Source organism: Phaseolus vulgaris, chromosome 8 (assembly GCF_051622355.1).
Source record: "Phaseolus vulgaris cultivar YP4 chromosome 8, ASM5162235v1, whole genome shotgun sequence".
Taxonomy (NCBI): domain Eukaryota; kingdom Viridiplantae; phylum Streptophyta; class Magnoliopsida; order Fabales; family Fabaceae; genus Phaseolus; species Phaseolus vulgaris.
In genome coordinates, this window is record NC_143505.1 from 32,631,619 (window position 1) to 32,654,985 (window position 23,367).

A 23,367-nucleotide genomic window follows, 5' to 3' on the forward strand; every position below is an offset into this window, starting at 1 on the left:
CCACTATATTCATGCATGTTTTTTGTATTTAAGGGTTGGAGCATAGGTGATTTAAAGTAAATTTTATTATTTGTCTCTCTACGTACGGTCAAAGCAACAACTTAATAAATTATTACTGGTGCCACCCACATTCCTAGAATGCATTTTCACCATTTTTCAGTGATCCTCACCTTTTTTATTGTTTGTCTCTCTGGTTGAATACAAACAGATGTTATCAAAACAACAACACATATTCTTAGATCTTAAGTGCTTCAACGTATGAATTTGCTCAACGGTTGATTATTGCCCCTGGACATAACGTATTTTACATCAAGATTTTTTTTTTTATAATTGTGATACTATTTAAATAAAATTGTTTTTTTAAAAAAAAATTAGTTGTAAATACGGTTTTTCTTATTAAATTTTCAAGTAAAATCTAATATGTTTAAAGGAATCTTTCATATATTTTTTATATTTTTATTATATTAAAGAATATATAACTTTAATATGTTATCTATACCTGTCTATACCTATATATAAAGGGGTTTCTCCACTTTAACTGTTCTAAATTCTTTTTCTATTTTATCCTTACTTTATATTTTATTTTGCTAATTAATTTTGGTTATTTGGACATTTTATAATTTCAAAAGTTAATAAAACAGTTTTAAATTTTAAATTTTTATTTTATTTATTGTCATTTAACTGGCAGGAGAGTAGAGAGATTGATACGTTACTTTTTGTTTTAAAGTGATCTCTTTTTCTATTAAATAAAAAATTCAAGATATTTTCTAAATTCTTTTCTTATTTTATCCTTACTTCATATTTTATTTTATTAATTTTGTTTTGGTTATTTGGACATTTTATAATTTCAAAAATTAATAAAACAGTTTTTAATTTTAAAATTTTATTTTATTTGTTGTCATTTAACTGAAAGGAGAGTGAAAAGATTGATAGTTACTTTCTGTTTTAAAGTGATCTCCTTTTCTATTAAATAAAAAATTAAAGATATTTTCTAAATTATTTTCCTATTTTATCCTTACTTTTTATTTTATTTTATTAATTTATTTTGATTACGTTACTTTTTGTTTTAAAGTGATTTCCTTTTCTATTAAATAAATAAAAAATCAAGATATGCTCTAAATTCTTTTCTTATTTATCCTTATTTCATATTTTGTTTTATTAATTTATTTTGGTAATGTTTTGATAAAATTTATGTGTCTTTTTAGATGAGTTCGTATTCATAATAAACTATAAATTTATACGGATAATATAAGTGTGTAGAAATAAAAAATTGAATACATGATAATAATAAAAAAAATACAAATACATGTTAATAAGAAAAATAAAAAATAATTGGATTTATCTTATATATTTATTTTAATTTTGTACTTTTAAGTAATTTGATTCTTCAATTTCAAAGTTTTAATTTATAATGATCTTTTGAAATTGAGAAAAATATGTTAGGTTTTATATTCGATATTACATTTTATTTGGATTGTGTTTAAATAATTTATCTTTGATATAAACTTTTGAATTAGGTTTGAACTTCATTTGTATTTGAACAATGTACTTTAGTAAGTAATAATGTGTTACTAACGTATAGTACTTATATGTAATATTATGATGAATGTTGTATTATATGATAAATTCGCATTTAATCTGTCGAAAATTAGAATTTTTTTTTTAAAAGATTAAAAAAGTGAACCTGACGTGAATCGAACACGCAACCTTCTGATCTGGAGTCAGACGCGCTACCATTGCGCCACAGATCCAAACTTAATAATTGAAATCTGTAACTACAATACCAAACAAATATTTATCGATATTATAGAACCAGCATTATTAGGTATCCATCAAGAGACATAAATGTTGACTCATTTTAGAAAACTTTCTCAACAGCATAAGCATGACAATCAACATTAATACTCACCTAATCTATAATGAAATTATCATCAGATGAATCTCAATAAAAGCTTGAAAGGAAAAAATGAAACACTTATCACAAATTTAAAAATAAAAAGAATGAAGACTTTTTATTCTTATTTATAGTGTGTTTGGATCAAAGGGGTGTACTATTCACACAGATGGATGTGAGGGTGCACTCCTGTTTGTATCCGTTGTAAGGGTGTCAAAAGATAAAGATATCTCATTTTCTTTGCCTTGCACCACTGTGGAGAAACATGAAAGAAGAGAAGAAAAAAACACGTAGAATATGTGATTTTATTTAGGTGCCTTTTTAGTATATGCATTTTTTTTGTGAATTGATCACTCACTCCTAGCCAGTGCAAAATGCCACTGTAGCTACAAACCTTCTTTATTCATCCAAGGAGAGATTCCTTATATTTCAGAGAATCTTGTTGACTAAGTGTGTTGAATGCATTGATTACTAGGTTAATATCATAAATACATCAGTAAATACACTCATTTACACTCAAGTTAGTCATTTTCAAGATTTTTCACGGTGTCTAATCGATTATGCATGAAACAATACACAGGACTTAATCTTATATTGATAATCGATTAAGCATACAACATAATCAATTAGCCTAAATTTTTAGGAGGGTAATCAATTATGTGGTGTGTGTTAAATGGACCTAATCGATTATATTATTCAGATATTTTACATAATCGATTAGGTTTATTTTTTAAGGGAAGGCATAGTCGGTTAGGCTCCTAAAAACAATGGATAATTGGTTATGTTGCCTTTTAAAGGCAAATCATAATCGGTTATGTTCATCTTTTTTTTTTCTCCAGGTTTTCCAAATTTTTTAATGATTTTTCCTTTGGTTTTTCAAGTGTTTTTGTTTATGTTTTTTTTTTCTGTTCTAATTTAATATTTTGTTTGTATTTATCTTTCGAAATATTAAAATATTTTTTTTTCTTATTAATCAGAATCAATAAAATACATTATTTGAAATTATAGGCTATTATTTTAGTAATTTTATTTAAATTATATTTTTCAGAATTCATTAATGAGAATAGAGAATCTATTTAAATATTTAAATTCTAAAAATATAAATAATAGAATTCAACTAATATATTATAGTAATTCTGATTTTGATTTATTAATGAGAATAGAGAATCCATTTAAATATTTAAATTCTAAAAATATAAATAATAGAATTGAATTGATTTATTATAATAATTCAGATTTTGATTTATTAATGAGAATACAAAATTCATTTAAATATTTAAATTCTAAAAATAGAAAAATAATATAATTATTTTATTAATGTAATTATTATTTTTTTTTATTAATAAGTATTCATTTTAATATTGAAAATTTAAATAATTATATTTTTTATATTACATTATTCATTTGAGATACTCATTTAAATTAAAAATATTTATATAATTATTTTTTATGAATATTTTAGTAATGAGAATCCATTTTATTGATTCAAATTTAAAAATTATAAATATTTGTTGTCATGAACATTTTTTTATACTAGGTTATAATTGTATTATTCATGACATTGTAATCCATGAAAAGGCATAAAACCCATAAAGGTAAAGGTCCAACACATAATGATGCAGTTCCTCCTACCTAAAGAATGGAGATTGAAGATGCTTTTGATTATTCACGATATTTTAGTATAAAACGTTAGATGGTGGTCTATGAGAGAAGGTTTCACGGCTATCACTGAAAGCCATGCATTTTCCATTTTTTGTCGCACCAGGGTTTCAATTTCAAAACCATTTAAATTTCCAAGGATTACAACCATTCCTTGAAATGAAACTTCCATATTATGAGGATTTGGTGAGAGTTTTTTTACACAAATCTTAAGTTCACACTTATTGGTGACCTTTCTATTGAGATTTGCTCAAAACAAATTGAAATAAGACAAATGGATTGAATGAATGTGGAAAATCTGAGTTGTGATGACATTAAGTTAACCCCTGGAACCATCCTTGAGGGAGCAAATTTTGATAGAACAATGACGCTATCATCTATGATTCGTGAAAAGGTAGAAGGTGAAAATATCATAAATACAAGTAGTCTGAATATGAATGACAGACTACTACATTACACATGTGTGCACATGTTGTGCCCTCGAGGTAGCAATTCCGTACAACTATTGAATGAACATATTTTCATGTTATGATGCATAAAAAAATGACATATTGATTAATTGGCCTCATTACATCATGCAACACATCATGAAATGTCGGGATAACATGATGTGATTCCAATAGCCACATAGAACAAGATTCTTGACATTCTTAGGAATCACCTTGAGCTGGAAAATATATAGGCACTTTTCTTAGAGTTGGATCATTGTTCTAAGACAAGAACTCACCAAAAACTAGTACCAAATCCCAAACTCATTTGGTTGAACCAAATATTGTCAAATTGAATCAACAAAGAGAATGAAAGCTGGAATGACCGAACAGAATTAAGCAACTAATCATATGAACCGAACAGAATTAAAAACAAAACAGAACATAGTGCTGGAAAATAGAAAAACCGAAACTAAACAACTCAAGAACACAAGGCAACATGAACAATTGAAGAAGAAGAAAGGAAGGAGAAGAGAATGCTCATGAAGATGGAAGGAGGATGGATGATCTCGCCACTAGAAGTGTGGAATGCTCCTAGATGAGAGTGATGCCGCCACTTGAGGACTCCATTGATCCATCAAGATAAGACTAGAGAAGAAGGCTCCAAAAGCTCTCCAAAGGTCACTCAAAATTTGAGTAGAGTTTTCTTAGATTAATTCCAATCTCAATTTTACAAAGAGAGCACCTCTATTTATAGCCTAAGGTGCTGAAAATGAAAGCTAAAACAAATTCAAAATTCCCTCCCAAATCATTCTAGAACCGGCGCCTATTCTATGCATGAGGAAGGTGTGACCCTTTCCTTCACTTTGGCACCTCCTATTCTACTTCTACACCTATCTACTAATACACCCCCCCAAAGCTCCTAACTAAAGCCTACAAGATGCTAAAACAAAAGAGGTTTCTAATGTTTCCTCTAAGCACCTTCAACTAAAGAAATTACAAAAAGAGAAAATAAATGTTCTCTAGCTCCCAAAGCTTTGAACATGCTTCTTGTAATCCTTTGAGGTGAACTTTGACCTCCATGGGCGTCTTCTATTTGTGCCTCCACCTCATATTGATCTTGTTGATTGGCCTCCATGTCCTCTTGAGCTTGATCTCCATCATACTCCCCGAGTTGGAGAGAATTCGACCACGAATTCTGGAGACCTACAGAAAAAGGAGTTAGATTGCTGATATTAAAAGTATGACTACCTAAGAATGTATCAGGCATATCTAACTCATAAGCATTGTCATTAATCCTCTTGAGGACTTGGAAAGGTCCATCCCCTCGAGGCATTAGTTTGGACTTCCTTTGAGTAGGAAAACGATCCTTCCTCAAGTGAAGCCAAACCCAATCGCCCTCATCAAACAACAATGCTTTTCTCCTTTTATTGGCAAGTTCAGCATACTTGCCAACCTTCTTCTCAATTCTCTTCTTGATGTCTTTATGCAAAGTTTTCACAAAAGAAGCCTTTTCGTCCCCATCTTTGCACAAGACATCTCCAAGAAGGGGAATAGGAAGAAGATCAAGAGGTGTTAGGGGATTAAACCCATAGACCACCTCAAAAGGAGAATGGGAGGTGGTAGAATTTACTACTCGGTTATATGCAAACTCAACATGGGGTAGTAAATTCTCCCACACTCTAGGATTCCCCGAAATAAAGCATCTCAATAGTTGTCCCAAAGTTCTATTCACCACCTCGGTTTGACCATCAGTTTGTGGGTGGCAAGTGGTAGAAAATAAAAGCTTAGTTCCAAGCTTGCCCCACAAGGTCTTCCAAAAGTGACTCAAGAACTTAGGATCTCTATTGGACACTATAGACCTAGGAATCCCATGCAAGCGAACCACTTCTTGGAAGAAGAGGTTTGCAATGTGGCATGCATCATCCACTTTGTGGCAAGGAATAAAGTGAGCCATCTTTGAAAAACGATCCACTACCACAAAAATGGAGTCCTTGCCCTTTGATGTCTTGGGTAAGCCTAAGATGAAATCCATAGATATATCTACCCAAGGCATTGAAGGGATAGGAAGAGGAGTATAAAGACCATGGGGATGCATTTTAGACTTAGCTTTGCGACAAGCTATGCATTTATCACACAAACTATGAACATGTTTATGCATATGAGGCCAAAAGAAATGTTCATGCAACACATCCAAAGTTTTAGCAACCCCAAAATGTCCCATTAAACCCCCCTCATGAGCTTCTCTAACAAGAGATAATCTAATAGAGCATTGGGGAACACAAAGACGTTTTCCTTTAAAAAGAAAGCCATCTTGAATAAAAAAATCTTTGTGTCCTCCTTTAAGACACTCTTGATAGATGAGAGAAAAATCAAGGTCATCATGATAGAGTTCCTTAATGTGATCAAAACCAAGATATTGAGAGGTTAAAAGATTTAGCAAGGTGTATCTTCTAGAAAGAGCATCCGCCACAATATTTATTTTGCCTTGCTTGTGTTTGATCACATAAGGAAATTGCTCAATGAATTCCACCCACTTAGCATGCCTCTTGTTAAGTTTGTTTTGGCTTTTCAAATATTTAAGAGATTCATGATCACTATGTATCACAAACTCTTTGGGAAAAAGATAGTGTTGCCAAGTAAACAAAGCCCTAACAAGTGCATATAATTCCTTATCATAGGTGGAATAGTTGAGATGACTTCCCTTCAATTTCTCACTAAAATAGGCTATGGGGTGGCCCTCTTGAAGGAGAACAGCCCCAATACCTATGCTTGAAGCATCACACTCAATCTCAAATGTCTTAGTGAAATTAGGAAGGGCCAAGATGGGAGCATTAGTCAATTTTTCTTTCAAAGTATCAAAAGCATTTTGTTGTGCTTCTCCCCAATGAAAGACCACATCCTTTTTCACTATGTCATTGAGTGGTGCGGCAATGGTACCAAAGTTTGGGACAAATCTTCTATAGAAAGAAGCAAGCCCATGAAAACTTCGGACCTCATTCAAAGATTTCGGTGTAGGCCAATTTTGAATGGCCACCACCTTTGTTTTGTCCACATGGACCCCTTTACAACTCACAACAAACCCTAAGAATTCTATATGATCAAGAGCAAACATACATTTAGCAAGGTTAGCATACAAATGTTCCTTCCTAAGGGTTTCCAAAACTTGCCTAACATGCAACCTATGGTCATTCAAAGATAAGCTATAAATGAGAATGTCATCAAAGTAAACCACAACAAACTTACCAATGAAAGGTCTAAGAACATGATGCATGAGGCGCATGAAGGTACTTGGTGCATTAGTTAAACCAAAAGGCATAACTAACCACTCATATAAACCAAAGTTGGTCTTAAAAGCCGTCTTCCATTCATCACCCGGTTTGATACGGATTTGATTGTAGCCGCTTTTAAGATCAATCTTTGAAAAGATTTTAGAACCATGTAATTCATCCAACAAATCATCTAGTCTAGGTATGGGATGCCTATACTTAATGGTTATGTTATTTATGGCCCTACAATCCGAACACATGCGCCATGTGCCATCCTTTTTTGGCACTAAGATGATAGGCATAGCACAAGGACTCATGCTATCTTGCACCCACCCTTTCTCAATCAAAGCCTCAACTTGTTGGCGAATTTCCTTGAATTCACTTGGATTGGTCCTATATGCTGGACGATTTGGTAAAGAAGAGCCCGGTATCAAATCAATTTGGTGTTCAATCCCTCTCAAAGGTGGAAGTCCATTTGGAGGATTTTGAAACACATCTTTGAACTCTTCTACCAAATTTTCCAAGCAATGAGGACTATCAACAGTGATTCTACTCTAAGAGTTCTAGGGATGGCTAAGAAAAGAGGATGATGAGCCACTATTTCCCTTTCAATGTCACGCCTAGACACTAGGAGTGTAGGCTTAGAACTCTTATCTTTTTTATCTTTTTCACTCTCCCTCTTTTTCTTCATGATAATTTGGTCCTCATGGACTTCTCTTGGAGAGAGAGATTTTAAAGTAACCTTGTGACCATGGAATTCAAAAGATAGTTTGTTGGTAAAGCCATCATGTAAAACTTTTCTATCAAATTGCCAAGGCCTTCCCAAAAGAACATGAGTGGCTTCCATGGGCACAACATCACATAATACCTCATCTTTGTATTTTCCAATGGAGAAATGGATGAGGACTTGTTTATTAACAATTATTTCTCCTACTTCACTAAGCCATTGTAATTTGTAGGGCTTTGTATGAGAGATAGTAGGCAATCCAAGCTTATCTACTACTCTTGTACTAGCCACATTTGCACAACTACCCCCATCCACTATCAAGGAACAAATGTTGTTTTGAATAAGACATCTTGTATGGAAAATATTTTCCCTTTGACTTTCATCAAAAGGTTGTGAAACTTGTCCAAGAAGTCTTCTCACAACTAACAAGTCCCCTTCAAGTGGACATTCGCTCTCTTCCTCACTAGATGCATGAGAATGCAATGAATGCTTTGGAGAATCCGAATCATGCTCACTAACTACAATGCCCTCATGCATGTACATACTTCGTTTGGAAGGACAATTTGCAGCAATATGACCATAACCCATACATTTAAAGCATTTATTGTTAGATGTTCTAGTGGGAGACTTAGGTCTAGAAGTAGATGGCTTAGATTCCTTGGGTTTGAAAGAAGAATCTTTGGAAGGATGTTTAGAAAAAGAAGTTTTGTTTCTCCAAGACTTGGAGTAGTATCCATCATTGGAAGCATTTTTAAAAGAGTTTTTCTTAGCAAGTTGGGCTTCCACCTTCATTGCAAGATGAACTAAAGAGCCCAATGATGAATACTCTTGTAACTCAACAATGTCTTGAATATCCTTCCTAAGACCACTCACAAACCTAGCAACCATGGCTTCTTCACTTTCTTCTAATTCAATTTTAAGCACAAGCGTCTCAAGCTCCTTATAATATTCATCCACATTTAGCGTGCCTTGTTGAAACCGTTGGAGTCTCAACATGAGGTCTTTCCTAAAATGTGGGGGCACAAACCTAGCGCGCATATGATCCTTTAAAGAGTTCCAAGAGTCCACGGGAGGACCCTTGTGATAGATAATGTCCTTTACAATTCCATGCCACCATTTCATGGCATTATCACTAAACTCTAGGGTGGCTAGCTTGAGCTTATGCTCATCTTGGATCTCATGGATCTCAAAAATTTGTTCACACTTAGCCTCCCAATCTAAATATACATTTGGATCACTAGAACCATTAAAACAAGGTAGCTTGACCGAAGGAAGCTTGGACTTTGCATCATGGTAGAAGCCATTGCCGTAGTGAATTCTTTCCCCTTGGTGATGATGTCTTTGTCCATGGACTTGGGGTGGAGTTCTCCTTCTCCTATGCTCATCTTCACGGCCAACATCATTGGAAGAAGCTCTTGTTGAAGGTCTATGATGCTCATCATGAATTGAAGGAGATGGTCTAGCTTGTTGCACCTCCATCTTTTGCAATTTCTCCTCCAACCGTCTAATGGTTCTTTGAGCTTCATGTAATTCACCAAGGATTGAAGCTTTGGAAGGAGAATTCTGCTTGTAGGATGCATCACTTGAAAATCCAGCCATTTGTAATTAAAAACAGCAAACACACAAAAACAGCAAACAAGTTAAAAATTAGCAAAAACAGTGAGCTTTGGCAATGAAACTGCTGAAGTGAAATGAGGCTGAAAAAAAAAGAGATCACTCTCAAAGAAATAATGTTCTTGCACCAATCTGATCTTGAGGCCTTGGAATCCTCAAATGAAATATGTCAAAGCAAGCACACCAATCTTAAGAGCAAACCACCACAAAACCAAAGAAACAATAAAGACAAACAAGAAAAGGTATAAGCAAGGAAAGGTAATTGCAAAAGGAATACTATATGTAAGACAAACTCAAAGAGTAAGAATGAAAGACAATCAAGAAAATAAAGAACTCAATGAGAAAAGTAGGCACACAAAAGAATACCTAAGGAAAAGCACTAGAGTAGATGAAGAAAACAAAAATTTAGCTACTGGAAAAAAAAAAATTTTAATGCAAACTGTGCTTGATATTCACTGATTTAACTGGAACGTTGTAGAGCGAACTGGATTATGAAATTTATACCACAGAAACTTCAAGATGTTAAATCAATAATGGCACTGGAATCAATTAAAAACAGTAAGCCAATTGAGAGCAATAAATTTTTCAAAATCGCTGCCAGATTACCGTATTTTTTTCGGCAGAAATGTACACTTTTTTATTTTATTTATCATTTTTTGTGTACTTCGTATTTTTGAATGATTCTTTTTTCTATTCTTTTCTAACACTTTTAATATTTCAAATCCAGAATTTCAGAATTTTCCAGTAAGTAAATCAATTGCAATAAGGAAAAACAATAAGCACTTTTTTTCAGAAACAGAGGAATCCTAATAGGAATAAAAAACAGAATGATGAACTAGCAAAGACATAATAGAAAATGATGTATTGGAACTGGTATAGGTCTAGAATACAAGTATGAACTCAATTCTAAAAAGAAAATGCACAAAGGATCAACATCAATTCAGAAAATTATATGACACCAAAGCAAGAAACAATCAAAACAATAAAAGTACTACTAGAAGTAATGACAATTATGGAAGAACATGACTAAGACAAAACTTGACATGATTCAAAAATTAAAAGACACATCACAAATTTTAACTACAAGTGAAAGGAAGCTTAAGGTAAACTCTAGGAAGGATAATGCCATTCCAAAAGAGCAACCATACTCATAAGAAGAATGAGTGCCATAAACCTTTTCACAAGCACTTGGTGGAAAAGAAAAACAGCAAGAATACTCAAGCAAAAAAATCTAAACAGAAACTTAAATTGCAAGAAAAAAATTAAAGAGCTCTTGAAATTAAAGTGCACACAACTCAACAATTAAACAAGAAGAACCTAAGACTCATGATAGCACATGATGTGATTCCAATAGCCACATAGAACAAGATTCTTGACATTCTTAGGAATCACCTTGAGCTGGAAAATATAGAGGCACTTTTCTTAGAGTTGGATCATTGTTCTAAGACAAGAACTCACCAAAAACTAATACCAAATCCCAAACTCATTTGGTTGAACCAAATATTGTCAAATTGAATCAACAAAGAGAATGAAAGCTGGAATGACCGAACAGAATTAAGCAACTAATCATATGAACCGAACAGAATTAAAAACAAAACAGAACATAGTGCTGGAAAATAGAAAAACCGAAACTAAACAACTCAAGAACACAAGGCAACATGAACAATTGAAGAAGAAGAAAGGAAGGAGAAGAGAATGCTCATGAAGATGGAAGGAGGATGGATGATCTCGCCACTAGAAGTGTGGAATGCTCCTAGATGAGAGTGATGCCGCCACTTGAGGACTCCATTGATCCATCAAGATAAGACTAGAGAAGAAGGCTCCAAAAGCTCTCCAAAGGTCACTCAAAATTTGAGTAGAGTTTTCTTAGATTAATTCCAATCTCAATTTTACAAAGAGAGCACCTCTATTTATAGCCTAAGGTGCTGAAAATGAAAGCTAAAACAATTCAAAATTCCCTCCCAAATCATTCTAGAACCGGCGCCTATTCTCTGCATGAGGACCCTTTCCTTCACTTTGGCACCTCCTATTCTACTTCTACACCTATCTACTAATACACCCCCCCCCCCCAAAGCTCCTAACTAAAGCCTACAAGATGCTAAAACAAAAGAGGTTTCTAATGTTTCCCTCTAAGCACCTTCAACTAAAGAAATTACAAAAAGAGAAAATAAATGTTCTCTAGCTCCCAAAGCTTTGAACATGCTTCTTGTAATCCTTTGAGGTGGACTTTGACCTCCATGGGCGTCTTCTATTTGTGCCTCCACCTCATCTTGATCTTGTTGATTGGCCTCCATGTCCTCTTGAGCTTGATCTCCATCATAACATGTCTCTACCGTATGCTATTTTGATAACATGGATCATACATGTGTATGGGTTAGACTTGTCAAATGATGCATCAATAATGCTAGGATGGAATCATTACTTTGGGAAGAAAACTATGAGAAAATTAAATATATTCCAGGTAAATGGTGTTTGGCAACTTGGTAGGACTGACTAGGCAGACGAAGAAGATGACGAAGACCTACCATTGCCACAAGAACATGTTCAAGGCGGTCAACCTCAGCTCGCAATCCCCCATGACGCTAAAATGTTAACCCAAATTTGGGGTGGGATACAAAACATCCAGAAAAGTATGAGGACCATGAGGTCGGACATCAATACACATTTGGACATGTTCGACACATGTTTTGGGCAGAGTTTATGAAAGGATGGAGCGACTGGAGGATCAAATGAATGAGATTGAACGTCATCAACACCAATGATTGTATTATGATTATGTTATTCTTATTCTTATTTTTTTTCATGTTGAACATTGTTAAAACTGCTATTTAATATTCAGGTTTTCATGATACTCATTATCATTTAATATTTCTTTCATATATCATAATATTGTTAAATTTTAAACATACACAAAAAAATTTCTTACCAAATTTTAAATATGCATTTACTTTTTAAAATATACTAACTTTTTCATAACAATAACAATGAAAATTATCATTAACATTGTTCTCACTGGCTGACCTAGATCGAGTCTTGGCGATGAACTCTAGGATAACTTTTCTTTTCTAATGTTGCTGCTTTGAGATGCTTGAAATTCACAGTGAGGGGAGGTCAACTTGTTGACAAGACTCCGACGATCAAGTCAGTGAGAGTATAAAATATATGAGTGTAGTGTATATTGCATGGAATAATGCTTATCTTTTGCTCAGGGTCTTAGGGACCTTTTATAGCACTTGTCAATCCTGTTTTAGGAGTTGGTAGCTGCATAATTAATTGGTTAATGTGCTTCCCTGTATTTGGGGTTCTAGATTTTGCAGAGTAACATCTCTGAATGAGTCTTATCTTTGGGTTGAAATGACTAACTGAATCGATTATAACGTTAATGTTCTTTTTGTTTATTGTTTTTGGAGCGTGTTAATTATTTACCAAAGGTCGGCCTTCTTTAGAAGCCATTTGGCCTATTTGTGTTTTGGGTCGACTTTAAATTATTGGGCCTGAAAGGAGTGTACCCAATACCTACTGCTCAAATTATTGGGCGAGGACTTGAGTGCTCGAGTTGTGGGCTGAGAATATCGAACGGTACATAACCCCTCGGCCTCAAGCCGAGCAGAGCGAGGCAAAGAGGTTTGTCAGTGTTTTAGGATGACAAAATGTTGGTACGTAGGGTAGGTGGCGCACGAGTTTCGAAGAGCCATCTGATGAGACAGTTATATCAAAGAAAATGTGATGTGTACACGTGGCTCTATATCAACAATTAGGAGTATCCAGACTCTTCCACTTTTTATTTTGAAAATAAGTGAACATTTCTTCTTCTTTGTACTTTATTTCGCACCTTACCCAAAATCAGAGAAGAGAAAAAACACCTCTTCGATAGTGCCCCTTTGTTTCCTTTACTAATCGATTATCAGGTATGTGAAACTCATTTCGTCTTTTTTACTTGAGTCGTTCTTACTTTGACTTACACTCTCTTTGGGATCTGTTGTTTCTGGATTGTTGAGTTTGCTATATTGCCTCTGTCATCCTCTTTGCTAAGTTATTCTTCTGTATTTTTTTTGTTTGTATGTGATAAATTTTTAGAAATGGATTATGCTTTCGCCTACCCTTGGGCCAGAAAAGAACTACTTAGGGAAACCTCTATATTTACTACCCATTTAAAAATACGGGACCTGAGGGAGTATGAATGTTTGAGCAAAATGAACGAGCACCTAATTAAGGTAGTTGTATATGGGGAGAGTGAACCCATATGTTGTGATGAATCCTTTGATCCTAAAGGCCCCTTTTGCTTTTTCTATACAACCATTTTCACCAAGATTAAACTACACCTTCCCCTTTTCGTTTTCGAGAAGGAGTTGTTGACCGAGCTCAACGTTGCTCTCGCCCAGCTGCATCTTAACAACTAGGCATTTTGTTAAGCATGGGAGCTTTGGTGTTTTCAAATCCAAGATGAAGCTTGAAGCCTGACTACTTTTGGTTTGGGTTTAGATTAGAATGTTTAGAATCTATGTAAAGATCAGTTCTTAATCCTTGCACAAAGCTTGACAAATCTGTTTTAAAGAAACAAAGTGTTTTTCAAGAAAAGGAAAAACAACCGGTTGAATTATCGATATAAAGGTTTAGGGTTTAGGGTTTAGTTGGCTTAAAGGTTTTGAAACTATTTTTGACTTGGTTATGTAACTGCCTAACCAATTCAACTGATTAAATTGTGGTTTCAACCGGTTGATTGTGTGTTTTCATAACAGTTTGTTGAAAATCTGTTTTAACTGTTTTGAATGTGATCAAAACTGTTTTAGCTCATTAATGTTGCGTTGAACAACTAGTTTTCAAGTGTTATAAATATAGCCTTTATTTCAAAACCAAATAACAACTTTTACAGAGTTTGAAATAGATATTGAGATTTGTTTTTTAAAGAAGTCTCAAAATATTTGCAAGATTATTGTTAAAGCTTTGCACTAGTACAAGATCTGATCATAGGGTTTCCTGTTTTGTATAATCTCAGGTGTTTTCCATCCCTTTCAAGGTTCTTGTAATTGTACTTTCATTAACTGTAAGTGTGTGTGAAAATCCTGCAAAGTTAGAGGGTGTTTTGACTTGAGGTGTGTGGTGTTGCAAAGAGGGTGAGTGGGTCTTGTGATTTTCAAGGTCATCTCTTTGTGGTATGTTGGTGTAATATGGATTTGATTACTAGTGGAACTCAAAGGTTGTTCTGAGAACTGGATGTAGCTCAAGGTTAAGTGAACCAATATAAAATTGTTGTGTAAATCTCTCTATCTCTAACTCCTTATAACTGTTGGTGTTAATTTTGTTTCTGCTGCTGGTATAAACAACCGATTAAAATGCAATTTCAATCGGTTAAAATTCTGAAAGCAGTTTTTGTATCATTGATTGATTGCTTTCCTTAATTTCTTATCTATGATTGTTTGATAAAGGTTAATTCATAATCAATCTTTGTGAAAATCTTTGACAAACAATTCACCCCCTCTTGTTTAATCCATCAATTCTTACATTTGACATCAAAAGCTAGGTTTTTGAAAAATATTCAAGTTTTTGTTTTTTTTTTTCTGAAAAATCTTTTTACATGGCTAAAAAGTTTTCCTTTGGGGAAGGTGCTTCTTTAAATAAACCACCTCTATTTTGTGGTCAAAATTACTAGCTTTGGTGTATAAGAATGAAGTTCTTTATTGAATCATTATATAAAGTAATTTAGAATGTTATTTCAAACAATGGCTTCATGCATATGCCTGAAAATAACTCTGCATCATCTAAAAATAAAAGAAACCACCTTGATTGTATAGCTAAGAATATAATTGTCTCTGCCCTTGATTATGGATGAATTGTTCAAGGTTTCAGAATGTATCTTAGCCAAAGAAATGTCGGATACTCTTGAGAAATGTCACAAGAACCCAAGGAGTGCTTGGCTGATCAAGGAAGAGTTCTTTGCTGCTTCATCTTCTTCAAAAAGCAAGATAGAGGGTCTGCCTTATGGCAAAAGAAGAATATGGATTAAACCTAGTAAGTACATCTTCTTCCAATGTGAAAGTTATTTCCAACTTCTTGATGCTTTCCAAGAAACTCATGAAGATGCTAAAAGATTAACCCTTTCAAATAACCGATTGAAAAGGTTGAAAGAGAGAATCAAAGTTCTGGAAAATGATTTGAACAATTCAAATGTTGACTTTGAAAATCTTGAACTGATTTATCAAAACTCCTTTTGCAAATGTGATTCAAGTTTTTGTAAAAATTGTGAATCCCTTCAAAAGAAAGTTTTATATCTTGTGAAAATTGTTGACACAATTGCAAAAGGCAAATCAAATCTTGAGAATGTTTTAGCATATCAAAAGTTTGTTTTTGGGAAATCTCGTTTGGGTTTTAACCCACAAAGCAAAAACAGTGGATGTTCAAAACCTTTTTCAACCATCATGAAAAATCAATCGGTTAAAAGGTTGAAACAACCGGTTGTTTGTTGTTTCTACTGTATGAAAAAGGGCCACTCTGTTAGATTCTGTAAAATTAGAAAGTTTTCTGTTCCAAAAGGTATATTAAAATGGGTTCCTAAGAATCCTAAGGTTCCTTGTAATCAAATTAACATTCATGGACTCAAATTTGTAAGGGGACCAGATCTTGCCACCTGATTTTGAATTTTGCAGGATTGCTTGGTGAGAAAACAACATCTATGGTACTTAGAGAGTGGCTGCTCCAAGCATATGACTGGAGACAAAGGGAAAAATCCTTGGTAAAGGTACCATAGGCAATGAAAACAACTTTCTAATCCATGATGTGCTCTATGTAGAAGGACTTAAGCACAGCCTGCTCAGTATCAGTCAGCTCTGTGACAGAGGCTACCAAGTTACCTTCAGAACAAACTCTTGTGAGATTCGGCTGCCAAACTCAAAGGAAGTTCTTCTTGTTGGTAAGAGATCAAACAATGTCTATTTGCTTGATATTTCTAACTCTACATCAATCGGTTGTCTTCTAACAAAACATAAGGAATCATGGCTTTGGCATAGAAGAATTGCACACATGCATATGCATCATTTGAATAAACTGGTTTCAAATGAGCTTGTACTTGGATTACCCAAACTCAAGTTCGAGAAGGAACATGTGTGTGAGTTCCTTCACACGTAGTGCTGGACCTTGTGGGCGATTATCTGCACAACTGGTTATGCTTCTATCCACTTGGTGAAGTACTTAACCACCACCACGAGTTACTTCATCTGACAAATCACCAAAGGGAAAGGACCCAAGATGTCTATTCCCCAAGTATGGAAAGGTCAGGGGCTATGTATTTATCGCAACTCCTCAAGGGGTGAGTGATGCCAACCAGCATGCTTCTGACACTGCTTGCATCGTTGTGCATACCTCATGCAGTCCTCCCTCGTAGTTGGCCAGTAGTACCCAACTCGAACGACCTTCAAGGAGAGAGCTCGCCCTCCTATGTGGCTTCCACAAATGCCTTCATGGAGCTCTGTCATGATACGTGATGGAGGAGGGCTCAAGCTCACCACACTATGAAAGCCAAGCTTCCAAGGCTAGACCGTCTAGCCTATGAAGAGGAGCGTCTAGACTCAAAGAGGAGCGTCTAGCCTATGATAAGGAGCGTCTAGGCCATGATGAGGAGTGGCTACATAAGGAGCATCTAGAAAGACCGTCTAGCTCACCACACATGGATCAAGCTACGGTTTGGGAAAGCCTTGTAATTGTTACATGGAGGCCCATTAGGGGTGCTTAGTAATTAGAGTAGTGTAGAAAGCATAAATGAGTGAACATTCTAGAATCTAATGTGGTGTGGTCGGTCATGAGCATGTGCCATGTGCCTCGTCATACTTGCATTTCATTTGGCTCTCATTTCATTTACACTTAGCTTAGCTTTTACGGTTTTATAGCCTATAAATTGGAAGGCTATCTCTTGTATTTTGCAAGTTTATTGTGAGTAAAGTTATGCTGCCATTTTGTGCCAAGCTTTGCTTCTCCCTAGAATTCTAGGCTCTAAACTTCATCTCCTTCACCTCTCCTTGGGTTGGCCGAACCTCCCTAGCTTCATACACATCATGCACCTTCAAGATCAACACCACTCTTAGGAGGATCTTGCTCTCACACCTTCATAGCTTCCGCACCACTTTTTCTTACATGATTCAAGAAGACCTTCATGAAATGCCATCATTTGGTATCATGAGCTATGGTTCTTCAAAATGAGTTGCTTTTGGTCTTTCATTTTTAGTTCTTCTTTACTTTCATGTTGTTCATCTTATTTTCCATAATTGTCTTGCTGTTTTTTACATTTTAATTGTTTTGGTGTGCTTTGTGGAAGATCCAACCGAAGCACTTTTGTTCAATTGATCTTGAACAAGTTCTTGTGCAAATTGTGATAGGATTCCATACACCTTTGAGTTGCTATTTTCTTTTAGGCTTTTGAGTCTTTATTGCTTTCTTATTTGGTTCATATTATTCTTTTGAGTCTTTAATTTCTGAATCTTATATGTTTTGTCAAGTCATGTTCATCCACAATGTCAACAATTCTTAGTAGTCCTTTATTTGGCTTGATTGTTTCTTGATTTTGGGTATCTTTAATTGCTTTGAATCTGCTGTTCTTTGATCTTTTGGTGCCTTTTTAATTTTAGTTTGAGTTCATATTGTGTTTAGATCCTACACAATTCTATTTCACAAATTTCCATTGTGTCTAAACTTTGGTATCTTGCTGTTTTTGTTTCCAGTTTTCAGAATACCCTGTTTCAGATTTTCTGTGCTGACTGTTTTGATCCAGAAAAACATTTACACTCATAGGAAAATTTTGATTCTCTGGAATTTGCAAATTTGAAGTGTTATAGAAAGGACAAAAAAAGAATTAGTCCAAAAGAAGCAACAGAAAAAAATCTTTTAAAATCAGTGTGCAAATCTGAGGCGCTACAGCTGGCGTAACTGAACACCAAAATTGCAAAATTTATTAAAAAAAATTGGTGCATGCGTTTTGAGTGATTCCAAAGCCAGATTTTAGCTAAGATCTTGAATATCTTGCATATCAAATTTCAGAATCATATCTTAAAAACACAGCTCAGCATAAATTGGGGAAAAACACGTTTCTTGCCCACAACATTTTCCAGTGGTGCTGTTTTTTTATTTGGTCATCTAAATCTAGTGCCATTCTTAGGATTCTTTTGTGTGCCTACCTTTATTTTGGTACCTTTTATTTGCTTGCTTAATATTTCTTGAACCTCTTTTTAGTTGTCATAATCTAACTCCTTTTGGTGGTACTGTTTTATTCAATTCAATTGTTTCTTGCTTTTGTTCTTTGACCTCTAATTTGGGTGCTGGAATTTCTTCTCTCCTTTGGTGCTTATGTGAATTGAAACTTGACTTGGTTAAGGTTTAGCCCTTTGATAGGTGCTGGAAATTGGAGAATCAAGACCTTTATTCTAAGGGGAAGACAAAGACAAAGCCGAAGCAAACTTCCTCAAAACACTACACACATTTGGAGGGCTAACAAGCAAAGACAACAAGAGGGAGTGTCACTAGCAAAAAGAGGATCAACAAAGGGGGTTTTTCTTAAATTCCTTACAACTTAATTTGTGTTAATTACTTCTTAATTACGCTTTAGACGGTGAGTGTGTCTTCAAGGGCTCAAAGTGTCCAAGAAGCCTCACCTAGGGCCGAATAGTATAGCATTCTTGTTTAGTAATTGTTACTTGTTTGTATTTGCTTTTCTATTGCTTTATTAGTGACGCTTTGCTTGGTTAGTTTTGTTTTAAAATTTGTGTTATAACGACTAGCTTTGTTGAATAGATAGCTTACATTGTTTTCTTGCATTTATTTCTCAACTTATTTGTGTTCTAAGTGCTTCACTAAGAGAAAGTTTGTGTGAAGACATTGGAGGATAGTTTTTGGCAAGGAAAAGGCTTGGTACTTAAGTAGTCCATTGTGACTCACCTCCCTTACCTGGAAAACTACCTTCTTTAACTTTCCTAAACTTTCTCAAAAGTAAAACACATATATACACAAAGTTTTTAGCCATGTCTTCTTCTTCTCATTCTCCAAAATCTATTGAAAGTGAAGTAAAATCTTTGAAAACTCTTTTGAAAGAAGTTTCACAAGCGGTACAATTAATCTCTTTTAGACAATTGGAGAATGAGAACAAAATCAATGAGTTGGCTAAGGCTCAAGAAGAGAAATCACAAAAAACACAAAAATAAAAAAAAAACGCTTACTCATGCATCTCAAAGTATTGAGTCTCTAGGGGAGGGAAGCCGTAGGATCAATGATTATTACCAACTACCCCCTAGAAGAACTAGGCAAAGGGAGCAAGAGAGCCCAAGGGAAGTAAGGGTAGACCTACCCCATTTCTATGGTAAGGAAGATGTAGAAGCCTACCTAGATTGGGAGATGAAAGTAGAGCAACTCTTTGCTTGCCATAGGGTGAGTGAAGAGAGGAAGGTACCCTTAGCAACCCTTAGTTTCCAAAGCAATGCCATGTATTGGTGGACCTCTCTAGAGAGAGACCGACGTCTTCATAGGGAGCCTTCCATAGAATATTGGAATGACCTTAGGGGAGCCCTAAGACGTTGCCACATACCTTCCTACTACCATAGGGAGTTGATGGACAAGCTCCAAAGACTCCAACAAAAGAACTTAAGTGTGGAAGAGTATAGGCAGAAAATGGAGCTCTACATGATGAGAGCATCCATTAGAGAGGAAGAAACCACCACCATATCTAGGTTTCTAAGTGGGCTCAACCTTGAGATAAGGGATAGAGTAGAACTATTACCCTACCAAGACTTGAATGATTTGGTTCAACTTTGCATTAAAGTTGAACAACAAAATTTGCGCAAAACTTCAAGTCAAAGGGTGGGTTCTTACTCCAACTCTTATCCCAAGAAAGACTTTAAAAGGGAAGGTAGTACACCTAGAGACGAATCCAAAGAAACTACCAAACCCTTAGTAAAAGATGCCTCCACCCCATACATCCGTGCTAGGGACACCAAGTGTTTTAAATGTTTTGGAAGAGGGCATGTGCAAGCACAATGTCCAAACCAAAGGGTTTTGTTTTTAAAGGGAAAAGATGAGTACACAAGTGGTGAGGATGAACCTAGTACACAAGGAAAGGGGGAAGGAGAGAGGATAAATCCTTTGGAGGGGGACTTATTGATGATTCAAAGAATCCTCCACAATCAACCTAGTGCATCCAGTGAGACACAACGAGAGAACATTTTTCATACTAGATGCAATATTTTAGAAAATATATGCTCTCTTATTGTGGATGGTGGATCATGCTGCAATTGTTGTAGCACTAGATTGATTGAAAAACTAAAACTACAAGTAGTTCCTCATCCAAAACCGTACAATTTACAATGGATCAATGAGGATGGAGAACTACGTGTAGACAAACAAGTGGAAATCGAGTTTTCTATAGGTAACTACAAAGACAATGTTTTATGTGATGTAGTACCTATGGAAGCTTGCCACATCTTATTAGGTAGACCATGGCAATTTGATAAGAAAACCTCGCATAATGGTCTAACTAACGAGATCTCTTTCATCTACAAGCACAAAAAGTTTGTACTTAGTCCTTTACCACATTCCCAAGTGATAAAAGACCAAATACAAATGAAACACAAAAGGGATGAAGAAAAAAAAGAAAAAGAAAAAAAAATTGGGAAACAAAAGGCGTGGGAGAATAGTGTTCCTTCCCACAAGGTCATTCAACAAGTCAAGCACATTGAAAATACCTTTACAAACATGCTTCTTGTTGAACAACCTAGCCTTTCCTATGGTAAAGGAACACTTGCAAGCATGAGCACAAAAGAAGAGTCTTTTAAAGAAGCTTGCATAGCTCAAGACTATTTCTCAAATGTGTTAAGATATCCCCAAAAGAATGACAAGTTATCTATAAGCACCTACCAATTTTTGTATGAAGTAGTGCCTAGAACAACTTGCCATGTCTTATTGAGACAACCATTGCAAAATGTACAAATTTTCATCAACCATGGTTGTACCAACGAGACTCTCTTTACACATAAGAGAAAAAGTCTACAAGAAGGAGAACTCATGGGGCAAATGAGAGTTGATGAAACTCTAGAGCTTTTAAGAGGAAAACTTTTGTCACCTATGAGAAAAGAGGTTCAAAGACATTACTGTAGGTACAACTCTTGTTTTCAAAATACACCTAAAGCAGAGTCTCAAGAACTCTATACTCCTTCACCTTTTGTAAAAGATCCTTGGGAAGACACACATTTCAAATTAGAGCTTCCTAGGACGACAAAAGGTCTTGCTTCATTCTTCATGGATATGGATAAACTCGTCCTGAGAAATGTGACAAGCCTCCATGATTTATTGTCAAATGATAGAGCTTCAAAAATAGAAAACATAGCTCTTTCTTCTATGCTTCAGGAAATCATGAAGGACACTCACAAACCTTGGGATAAGAATCTTTTTCCTTATAAGCATGCATACAATGGAGTAGTCGACGAGATTACTCATATTTCTCCAAATGAAGTTGTATATGCCCAATGTCCTCTTACCTATTTTAAGTTGTTACCATTTCTTAAAGGGATTATGCCTAAGGGAAACGTAACTACTTTTGAAAATTTTAGAAAACATAAGAGGATTAGAGGGCACCTACAACCCTCAAAAGGGAGGTATTGTGAGAAGTTGGCCAAACCAAGAGCAAAACAAAAATGGCAACTTCACACATTTCTTTGTTCTCCAAAGGCTCACCCTAACTCCTTTGCTTTGTTTCAAGATTCACATAGATTGATATTTGATCCAGGAGGACACATCTTGACGAAGCAAGAGGCTGCTATCCGAGATCAAGAATGCAAATCTGAGGATAGATCTTCTCAAGAAGGAGGAGATGATGGACACCATCCAGCCATAACCATTCCCTTAGCAAAAGCCTTGGATTTGAGGACAAATCCTTTTCAAGAGGGAGGGGATGATGGAGGAGGGCTCAAGCTCACCACACTATGAAAGCCAAGCTTCCAAGGCTAGACCGTCTAGCCTATGAAGAGGAGCGTCTAGACTCAAAGAGGAGCGTCTAGCCTATGATAAGGAGCGTCTAGGCCATGATGAGGAGTAGCTACATAAGGAGCATCTAGAAGGACCGTCTAGCTCACCACACATGGATCAAGCTACGGTTTGGGAAAGCCTTGTAATTGTTACATGGAGGCCCATTAGGGGTGCTTAGTAATTAGAGTAGTGTAGAAAGCATAAATGAGTGAACATTCTAGAATCTAATGTGGTGTGGCCGGTCATGAGCATGTGCCATGTGCCTTGTCATACTTGCATTTCATTTGGCTCTCATTTCATTTACACTTAGCTTAGCTTTTACGGTTTTATAGCCTATAAATAGGAAGGCTATCTCTTGTATTTTGCAAGTTTATTGTGAGTAAAGTTATGCTGCCATTTTGTGCCAAGCTTTGCTTCTCCCTAGAATTCTAGGCTCTAAACTTCATCTCCTTCACCTCTCCTTGGGTTGGCCGAACCTCCCTAGCTTCATACACATCATGCACCTTCAAGATCAACACCACTCTTAGGAGGATCTTGCTCTCACACCTTCATAGCTTCCGCACCACTTTTTCTTACATGATTCAAGAAGACCTTCATGAAATGCCATCAATACGGGTACACTAATCGCCACTCACACAGGTGAGGATAGGATGAGTGTAGCCATGACGAAACAACTTTTCGTCCACTAGGGTATACCTTCTTGCGTTCCTCTTGATCTCCTTTGTCTCTATGAGCTCTGCCAGGAGCATACCATCAGCAAGGTAGCACTGGTATGGCGTCAAC

The 23,367-nt window shown here is 35.4% G+C and overlaps 1 non-coding gene across 1 annotated transcript; it reads right to left on the reverse strand.

Moving 5' to 3' along the window:
• Window positions 1-1,679: 1,679 nt before the first annotated feature.
• On the reverse strand, window positions 1,680-1,751 carry TRNAW-CCA (transfer RNA tryptophan (anticodon CCA)). The gene has a single exon. It is a non-coding gene; the product is annotated as a tRNA-Trp (tRNA).
• Between the last annotated feature and the right edge of the window lie 21,616 nt (window positions 1,752-23,367).